General features: G+C 38.6%; 1 non-coding gene across 1 annotated transcript; it reads right to left on the bottom strand.

Annotated features, from left to right (window-relative positions):
- Nucleotides 1-10,050: 10,050 nt before the first annotated feature.
- On the bottom strand, nucleotides 10,051-10,159 carry LOC113891974. The gene has a single exon (XR_003510946.1). It is a non-coding gene; the product is annotated as a U6 spliceosomal RNA (small nuclear RNA).
- Between the last annotated feature and the right edge of the window lie 735 nt (nucleotides 10,160-10,894).

The following is a 10,894-nucleotide window of genomic DNA, read 5'->3' as shown; positions in this document are numbered from 1 at the left end:
CCCAGGGACTGCTAGGTTCCTCTGTGATTTCCCAGGTAAGATTACTGGAGTATTTTGCCATTTCCTTCTCCAGGGTATCTTCCCGACCCAGAGATCAAACGCAGGTCTCCTGCATTGCATGTGGATTCTATACTGAATGGGCCACCTAAGAAGCCCAAAGGCTATTATTGTCTGCTTTTTTCAAAGGAGAATCCTAAGAAACAACATACTGAATTTCCTCTTCCAGCAAGTGAAATCCAAGGATAGGTTTTCTGACTTTCAAGTCTATTCTTTTCTACCTCACTGTGCAGCCTCTACTCTGGAACAGCAATGTGAGAAAATTTGTTCTTTTGAGTTAGTTAGAGACCGTCTGCTCAGCTTGTACAAATTGAAATCTATAAGAATTTTACATAGGAGTAAATACTGTCTGTTGGCAGCTTATTTTTGAATAAGCCATCATTCCTTCTTAATGGAGCAGTGTAATTTTCATGCTGCAAATCTTAGTACTTTTAAATGTATTGCCTCTCAAATTGCTTTTTGTTGATTGGCCAGTTCAGTGCTGTTCTTAGACTCAGATACCATTAGATATGTTGTATCATTTTTTAGTTATTATTTAATTATAGTACATTCTATGAAACTGGACGCTATTTAGCTGTTTCTTCTATATATGTGACAGACTTCTGAGTAGTCCTTTTTCTCTTAGACTTCTTGAGTGGTTCAGACACAAGTAATGATGCAAAGCATTGGTTGGGTCAATGGAAAGTATCCTTGACTATTACATTCCAAGTCAGCCATGTGGAAATAAATGACTCAAGCTATTTGATGTACTTCTGTGTGGTGATAATCACAATGGTATGATCACTTACCTAGAGCCAGACATCCTGGAATGTGAAGTCAAGTGGGAAGCATCACCACAACAAAGGTAGTGGAGGTGATGGAACTCCAGTTGAGCTATTTCAAATCCTAAAAGATGATGCTGTGAAAGTGCTGCACTCAATATGCCAGCAAATTTGGAAAACTCAGCAGTGGCCATAGGACTGGAAAAGGCCAGTTTTCATTCCAATCCAAAAGAAAGGCAAAGCCAAAGAATGTTCAAACTAATGCCCAATTTCACTCACATCACACACTACCAAAGTAATGCTCAAAATTCCCCAAGCCAGGCTTCAACAGTACATGAACCATGCATTTCCAGATGTTCAAGCTGGATTTAGAAAAGGCAGAGTAACCAAAGATTAAATTGCCAACATCTGCTGGGATCATCGAAAAAGCAAGAGAGTTCAGGAAAAACATCCGCTTCTGCTTTATTGATTATAACAAAGCCTCTGACTGTGTGGATCACAGCAAACTGTGAAAAGTTCTTAAAGAGATGGGAATACCAGACCACCTGACCTGCCTCCTGAGAAAGCTGTATGCAGGTCAAGAAGCAACAGTTAGAACTGGACATGGAATAACAGATTCGTTCCAAATCCAAATGGGAAAGGAGTACATCAAGGCTGTATATTGTCACCTTGCTTATTTAATTTATATGAAGAGTACATCATAAGAAATGCTGGACTGGATGTAATTACACAAGCTGTAATCAAGATTGCTGGGAGAAATATAATAACCTCAGATATGCAGATGACACCATACTTATGGCAGAAAGCAAAAAAGAACTAAAGAGCCTCTTGATGAAAGTGAAAGAAGAGAGTGAAGATCATGGCATCTGGTCCCATCATTTCATGGCAAATAGATGGGGAAACAGTGACAGACTTTATTTTGGGGGCTCCAAAATCACTCCAGATGGTGACTGCAGCCATGAAATTAATAGATGCTTGTCCCTTGGAAGAAAAGTTATTACCAACCTAGACAGCATATTAAAAATCAGAGACATTACTTTGCCAACAAAGGCCCATAGCTTTAGTCAAAGCTATGGTTTTTCCAGTAGTCATGTATGGATGTGAGAATTGAACTATAAAGAAAGCTGAGCACTGAAGAATTGATGCTTTTGAACTGTGGTGTTGTAGAAGATTCTTGAGAGTCCCTTGTGCTGCAAGGAGATCCAACCAGTCCATCTGAAAGGAAATCAGTCCAGAATATTCATTGGAAGGACTGTTGCTGAAGCTGAAACTCCCATACTTTGGCCACCTGATGCAAAGAACTGACTCATTAGAAAAGACCCTGATGCTGGGAAAGATTGCAGGTGGGAGGAGAAAGGGACGACAGAGGATAAAATGGATGCCATCACCGACGTGATTGACATGAGTTTGAGTAAACCCAGGGAAGCTTGGCAAGCTGCAGTCCATGGGGTCGCAATGAGTCAGACACGACTAAGTGACTGAACTGAACTGAACTGTATGTTGTTTTCTTTAATAAGTAGACAGTATCTTTCTCTTCTAAATTCCTATAACCTTTTTAATAATTATAAGTATAGCACTTACAGTTTTATTGAAGTTGTCTACTGCATGTTCATCCCTCTGATTAGAAGATGATTTTCTTAAGGACATGGGTGAAATATGTCTGTATGTGTATGTGTGTGTGTGTATATATACACACACACATTATATATGTATATATGTATGTATTTGTATAAATACATATGCATTCAGTGAATGGTTTGCCTTGATATTAACCCAATGTTGAAATGGTTTTTAAATCAGAGAAATCCTTTCCCTTCATTCATAGTTTTCACTTGACTGTCTAAATGAGTACCAAGAGTTACAGTTTTATCAGGTTAAACTTTCCATTTTGCAGACATCAGAATATCTCTATTTTAAACATTCTATAGTCTGTAGTAGAGGTTTAAAGGTATATGGATGAATGACTAATATTTTTCCAAAAATATTGGGAATCAGATTTTTATTGTTGTTGTTCTTCAGTTGCCCAGTTGTGTCCGACTCTTTGCGACCCCATGGAAAGAGGGGTCACACTAAGCCTCCTTGTGATCCTCTTCTCCTGCCCTCCTCTTTTCCCATCATCAGGGACTTTTCCAATGAGTCATCTGTTTGCATCAGATGACCAAAATATGGGAATTTCAGCTTCAACATCAGTCTTTCCAGTGAATATTCAGGGTTGATATCCCTTATGATTGACTGGTTTGATCTCCTTTCTTGCTGTCCAAGGAACTTCCAGGAGTCTTCTCTCCAGCACCAGAGTTTGAAGAAATCAATTCTTCAGTGCTCTGCCTTCTTTATGATCCAACTCTCATAACTGTACCTAACCACTGGGAAGACCATAGCCTTGACTTATATGGACATTTGTTAGCAGAGTAATGTCTCTGCTTTTCAACAGGCTGTCTAAGTTTATCATCACTTTCCTGCCAAGAAGCAATTGTCTTCTGTTTTCATGTCTGCAGCCACAGTGATTTTGGAGCCCAGGAGAGGAAATCTGTCACTATTTCCAGCTTTCTCCCTTCTATTTGCCATGCAGTAATGGGGCCAGATGCCATGATATTAGTTTTTTAAATATTTAGTCCTAAACTGGCTCTTTTACTCTCCTCCTTCACCCTCATCAAGAGACTCTTTAGTTCCTCTTTACTTTCTGCCATTTGAGTGGCATTATCTGCATAAAGAAAGCTGAGCACCAAAGAATTGATGCTTTTGAACTGTGTTGGAGAAGACTCTTGAGAGTCCCTAGAATTGCAAGGAGATAAACCAGTCAGTTCTAAAGGAAATCAGTCCTGAATATTCACTGGAAGGACTAATGCTGAAGCTGAAGCTCCAATACTTTGGCCACCTGATGCACAGAACTGACTCATTAGAAAAGACCCTGATGCTGGGAAAGATTGAAGGCAGGAGGAGAAGGGGATGACAGAGGTTGAGATGGTTGGATGGCATTAATGACTTGATGGACACAAGTTCGAGCAAGCTCTGGGTGTTGTTGATGGGCAGGGAAGCCTGGAATATTTCAGTCCATGGGGTTGCAAAGAGTCAGACATGACCGAGCAACTGAACTGACTGATCCACATATCTGACGTTGTTGATGTTTCTCCTTCCTATCTTGATTCCAACTTGTAACTCATCCAGTCTAGCATTTCTCATGATGTGCTTAGCATATAAGTTAAACAAACAGGGTGACAGCAGACATCCCTGTCATACTCCTTTCTCCATTTTGAGCCAATCAGTGGCTCCATATAGAGTTCTAACTGTTGTTTCTTGACCAGTATATGGGTTTTCAGGAAACAGATAAGATTGTTTGGTATTAACATCTCTCTAATAGCTTTCCACTCTAAAGGAAATCAGTCCTGGGTGTTCTTTGGAAGGAATAATGCTAATGCTGAAACTCCAGTACTTTGGCCACCTCATGCGAACAGTTGACTCATTGGAAAAGACTCTGATGCTGGGAGGGATTGGGGGAAGGAGGAGAAGGGGACAACAGAGAATGAGATGGCTGGATGGCATCACTGACTCAATGGACATGAGTCTGAGTGAACTCTGGGAGTTGGTGATGGACAGAGAGGCCTGGTGTGCTGCGATTCATGGGTCGCAAAGAGTCGGACACGACTGAGCGACTGAACTGAACTAAACTGAATAGCTTTCCACAGTTTGTCAGGATACACACAGTCAAAGGTTTTATAGCATAGTCGATGAAACAGAAATAAATGTTTTTGAAATTCCCTTGCTTTTCTATAATCCAGAGAACATTGGCAATTTGATTTCTGATTCCTCTTCCTTTTTTAAACCCAGCTTGGACATCTGGAAGTTCTTGGTTCATATAATGCTGAAGCCTAGCATTCAAGATTTTAAACATGACTTTACTAGCATGGGAGATGAGTGTAACTGTCTGATGGTTAGCACATTCTTTGGTACTACCTTTCTTGGGAATTGTGTATGAGGACTGATGTTTTCCAGTCCTTTGGCCATTGCTGGGTTTTCCAGATTTGCTGACATAATGAATGCAAAATCTTGATGGCATCATACTTTAGCAATTTGAATAGTTCTGCTAGAATTTCACCACATCTGCTAGCTTTATATTGGTATGCAAAACCATTAAACATTTGTGTTTCTATCAAGAAAAAAATCCACCATCTCACTCATTTTATAAAGAAGTTAATTTTTAAAGGATGTAATCCTTTAAAATAGGTCAATGGAACAAAATAGAAAGCCCAGAGATAAATCCACACACATATGGACACCTTATCTTTAACAAAGGAGGCAGGAATATACAATGGATTAAAGACAATCTCTTTAACAAGTGGTACTGGGAAAACTGGTCAACCACTTGCAAAAGAATTAAACTAGAACACTTTCTAACAGCATACACAAAAATAAACTCAAAATGGATTAAAGATCTAAACATAAGACTAGAAACTATAAAACTCCTAGAGGAGAACATAGGCAAAACACTCTCCGACATACATCACAGCAGGATCCTCTATGACCCACCTCCCAGAATATTGGAAATAAAAGCAAAAATAAACAAATGGGACCTAATTAAACTTAAAAGCTTCTGCACAACAAAGGAAACTATAAGCAAGGTGAAAAGACAGCCTTCAGAATGGGAGAAAATAATAGCAAATGAAACAACTGACAAACAACTAATCTCAAAAATATACAAGCAACTCCTACAGCTCAACTCCAGAAAAATAAATGACCCAATCAAAAAATGGGCCAAAGAACTAAATAGACATTTCTCCAAAGAAGACATACAGAGGGCTAACAAACACATGAAAAGATGCTCAACATCACTCATTATCAGAGAAATGCAAATCAAAACCCAATATGAGGTACCATTTCACACCAGTCAGAATGGCTGTGATCCAAAAGTCTATAAGAAATAAATGCTGGAGAGGGTGTGGAGAAAAGGGAACCCTCTTACACTGTTGGTGGGAATGCAAACTAGTACAGCCACTATGGAGAACAGTGTGGAGAGTCCTTAAAAAACTGGGAATAGAACTGCCTTATGATCCAGCAATCCCACTGCTGGGCATACACACCAAGGAAACCAGAATTGAAAGAGACATGTGTACCGCAATGTTCATTGCAGCACTGTTTATAATAGCCAGGACATGGAAGCAACCTAGATGTCCATCAGCAGATGAATGGATAAGAAAGCAGTGGTACATATACACAATGGAGTATTACTCAGCCATTAAAAAGAATACATTTGAATCAGTTCTAATGAGGTGGATGAAACTGGAGCCTATTATACAGAGTGAAGTAAGCCAGAAAGAAAAACACCAATACAGTATACTAACGCATATATATGGAATTTAGAAAGATGGTAACAATAACCCTGTATACGAGACAGCAAAAGAGACACTGATGTATAGAACAGTCTTTTGGACTCTGTGGGAGAGGGAGAGGGTGGGATAATTTGGGAGAATGGCATTGAAACATGTATAATATCATATACGAAACAAGTCGCCAGTCCAGGTTCGATGCACGATACTGGATGCTTGGGGCTGGTGCACTGGGACGACCCAGAGGGAGGGTATGGGGAGGGAAGTGGGAGGAGGGTTCAGGATGGGGAACACATGTATACTTGTGGCGGATTCATTTTGATATATGGCAAAACCAATACAATGTTGTAAAGTTAAAAAATAAAATTAAATAAAAAACCTAAAATGCCACTTTTTGAAAATATAAATTCATTTTTATTTAAAAATTTAATTTACTGAAATCTTGCTCTTTCCTGCATGTATTCTACTTGGCAGTGGTCCATGAACTAGGAGAGGGCAACTTCTGTGAGATGCAGGCCATTGTGTGTAGATGTATGAAGGGTAGTAAGGGAAATATGGTGACTCTTCCTTATTTGCAGGGACTTCTGTACACAGCACACAGCAGAAACTCCTCTGTGACCAGTTCAAGTGTCTGAGTTCCTTAACCTTGCATCTTTGGCTTAGTAGGACTACCATTACAGAAAAAGGAAGAAGCATAAAAATTCATGCTCTAAAATAGTTGAAAAAGTGAAGTCACTCAGTCGTGTCTGACTCTTTACAACCCCATGAACTGTAATCTGCCAGGCTCCTCTGTCCATGGGATTTTCCAGGCAAGAGTACTAGAGTGGGTTGCCATTTCCTTCTCCAGGGGATCTTTCTGACCCAGAGATTGAATCTGGGTCTCTTGCATTGCAGGCGAGCTCTTTACCATCTGAATCACCAGGAAAGGTCGTATGTCCTGTTTTAATAGGAAGATGTGAATCAACATACCTTATATAAAGGGCAAGGATCAGAAATACTAGAAGACTGTAACAGGTACAGCGACCACAGACCCTTTAGCATTATAAAATAGTTCTATACCCACCATGGATGATTTATTGATTCTTTCTTGTTGACAAACTGATTGCATACATGCCAAAATGAATAGATTGGAAGCAGAAGTAAATTTAGATGTAAAAAAAAAAAACATTATGGATGATACATTTTTCTTCTAATAGGAGCCAATAAACCTAAGTATTCCTTCACTATAATGCACCCTGTGCCTCAAATATCCCCACGTAAATGGAAATATAATTTCCAGTATTTTTTTTCTTTGGATGGATCCGCAATTCATAAAAAGGTAACAGGGCATATCTAAGTTCTGGCAAACAAAGATTCTGATAGTCATACAATACATTAATGTAATATTAAAGCAATATAGCCAGGTTAGAAGGCCTAATTGTTTAAATTCCTCCTCCCTTTTTCTAGTCCCTATTCTGATAATAAATATTTTCGAACATCCTCATTCAATTTATTTCCTTCTCATACCTCCAATTCTCTTATGGCACTAATGACTACTAATGATTTGTGATTCACCATATTTTTATTAATTGTGGAATTTCCTTCCTGCCCCACAGCACAAATAATCTATTTTTAGAAAATAATACCAGTCTATTTTCTAGCTTTTTGTGTTTAGCTTCTTAAGGAGTGAAATCAAATTCCTTTCCAAAGTGCCTAATGCTTACTGCCTACACAAATGATGAGCATTTCAGTGGTTTAGTGGTAAAGAGTCTTCTTGCCAATGCAGGAGACCTGGGAGAACATGGGTTCAGTCCCTGGGTTGGGAAGATCCCCTGGAGGAGGAAATGGCAACCCACTTCAGTATCCTTGTTGGGAAACCTCATGGACAGAGGAGCCTAGCAGGGTCCTAGAATCCTAGGGTTGCAAAGAGTTGGACACAACTGAGAGTACACACACACACACACACACACTCACACACACACAGTATACTTAAGAACCATGTATCCAGTAAAATGAAACACGAAGTATACACCAAGTAAATGAAACACCAGTAAAATGAAACACACAATATACTTAAGAACCATGTATCCAGTAAAATGAAACACCAAGGATTCCAGTACATAAACAAATTCCAGTTCTTGTTTGCCTTGCTCTGCTCTGTAGCTTGCTTTATTCCCTGTTGCTAACATCTTACTATATTTTTCTTTGTTTGCTCTCTACACAGTGTATCACTTTTACTTGATGTATCTCTTCTGACATTTACCTCTGACTCACCTTGAATACCAGGCTGCATTTGCCCTCATCACAGTGTACTTCCGGAGCTTGATGCTTATCTTTTCTTCTCCCCCTAAATCTAGTTCTAGACCTTAAGATCCTATGTTAGGGCGATTTCATTCTACAGAAGATAAGTGGGCTTAAAGTTGAATGAAGTTGGACAAAGACAAACGTACTTACTAAATAAACTTAAGTGGTACCTCATTTCCAAGCAAATCATTTCTTAAATAATGGTGATACTTTCTTAACTTGAAATAATTTAAGTCATTTCCTCTCTTTGAGTCTATTATTCAAAGTCCTCCATCAAATAGCTCTGTGTAGTACAGCTTGGATTTTTTTCCTATGCTTTTCCCAGAAGATAGTTATTTACATAATCCTCAAATGCTTGATTCTTACATTTGTATGTCATTGTCTTCTGTACAATAAACATTTGTAACTATTTCAAAACATCCTTCAGCTTAAGCTCTTTCAATAAGCAATCGAGCATACCCTTATGACATCAGCCATGCGGCCTCACCTATTTCAGAGTGCACATACAGGAGTTTGATTTGTATAGAATTTATATTTTTACATTGTTATAAGGAAAAGTTTCAAGTATAAGGCTTATCTCCCCTACTGGACTCTAAGCACTAGAAAGAAATCATATATCTTGTCTATATATCTTTGAGTTGCTTGAAAACCTAACATATTACTGATAGAAACATAATAAACATCAACAGTCTTGGCTTTGTAAGGAATTGTTATTGTTGTTGTTTAGTTGCTAAGTCGTGTCCAGCTCTTTTGCAATCCTATGGACTGTAGTCTGCCAGTCTCCTCTGTCCCTGAGATCTCCCAAGCAAGAATACTGGAGTGGGTTGCCATTTCCTTCTCCAGGGGATCTTCCCAACCCAGGGATGGAAACTGCAACTCCTACACTGCAGGTGGATTCTTTACTGCTGAACCAATTGGCCTCCTTTTTCATACTTTAATTTTATTTTGAGAACACAGTTCTTATTGGTGTATTAAACAAAACTTCTCTGTAGCTAAAGGAGTAAGAACACACTGAAAACTATTTTACCACCATAAAAAGAAAAATAAAATCTCTCTACATTATGAGAGTATGAATTCAAATGACAAAGAAATGAGATGTGGAATGAAAATAAAATATCACCAGAGAGAGATCAAAGTTTTATTTGTTCTTTTGAAAACATGGAGATGTGGATATTCAAAGTTACTGTCTGAATTGTTGGTCAACGTGAGAGAGATTTATTCTTCTCTTTCACATAGAGTGATACTTGACATAGGAGCATATATTTTAAACACCATTTTCAAATGGGCAAGAATCTATGTGTTCACTGATGTGTGTACAGCATAAATGCTTAATTATAACACTAGTTATTGGAAAGCTTTATTTAATAAGAAAAGGAGCAGAGATCAAATCATAAGTTTCTTTTTTGTATCTGTGAGTCTTTCTGTTTTGTATATAAATTCATTTGTATTATTTTTTATATTCCACATATAAGTTATATCATATAATATTTGTCTGACTTACTTCACCAAATGTAGTATTCTCTAGGCTCATCCATTTTGCTGCTAACAACAATATCTCATTCTTTTTTATGTCTGAGTAATATTCTGTTGTATATGTATACCACATTTTAATCCAGTTACCTTTTGATAAAAATATGGAGTGCTTTAAAAATTTGAATGTCATCTTTGCACAGGGGCCAGGCTAATCTTTTCTGTCTATATTTTTCCAATTTTAATATATGTCCTTTCAAAGCAAACACTAATTAGTGTTTGTTTTTAAATTTTCAGGCGGATTGTGTCAATGCTGCTTTGATTATTTCCTAAAAAAGAGGAAAAATATAGGTTATTGCTAGATATAACTAGAGATACTACTTGCACTGTCAGAGATCAGATTAGATCAGATCAGTCGCTCAGTCGTGTCCGACTCTTAACGATCCCATGAATCGCAGCACGCCAGGCCTCCCTGTCCATCACCAACCCCCGGAGTTCACTGAGACTCACGTCCAGGGAAGTCAGTGATGCCATCCAGCCGTCTTATCCTCTGTCGTCCCCTTCTCCTCCTGCCCCCAATTCCTCCCAGCATCAGAGTCTTTTCCAATGAGTCAACTCTTCTCATGAGGTGGCCAAAGTACTGGAGTTTCAGCTTTAGCATCATTCCTTCCAAAGAAATCCCAGGGCTGATCTCCTTCAGAATGGACTGGTTGGATCTCTTTGCAGTCCAAGGAACTCTCAAGAGTTTTCTCCAACAGCGTAGTTCAAAAGCATCAACTCTTCAGCGCTCAGCCTTCTTCACAGTCCAACTCTTATATACATACATGACCACAGGAAAAACCATAGCTTTGACTAGACGAACACTTGTTGGCAAAGTAATGTCTCTGCTTTTGAATATGCTCTCTAGATTGGTCATAACTTTGCTTTCAAGGAGCAAGCGTCTTTTAATTTCATGGCTGCAGTCACCATCTGCAGTGATTTTAGAGCCCAGAAAAATAAAGC

The sequence above is a fragment of the Bos indicus x Bos taurus genome, chromosome 4, assembly GCF_003369695.1.
Source record: "Bos indicus x Bos taurus breed Angus x Brahman F1 hybrid chromosome 4, Bos_hybrid_MaternalHap_v2.0, whole genome shotgun sequence".
In the NCBI taxonomy this organism is placed as follows: Eukaryota; Metazoa; Chordata; class Mammalia; order Artiodactyla; family Bovidae; genus Bos; species Bos indicus x Bos taurus.
Note: the sequence above shows the minus strand (reverse complement) of the source record. Positions and strands in the feature narration are given on the sequence as shown.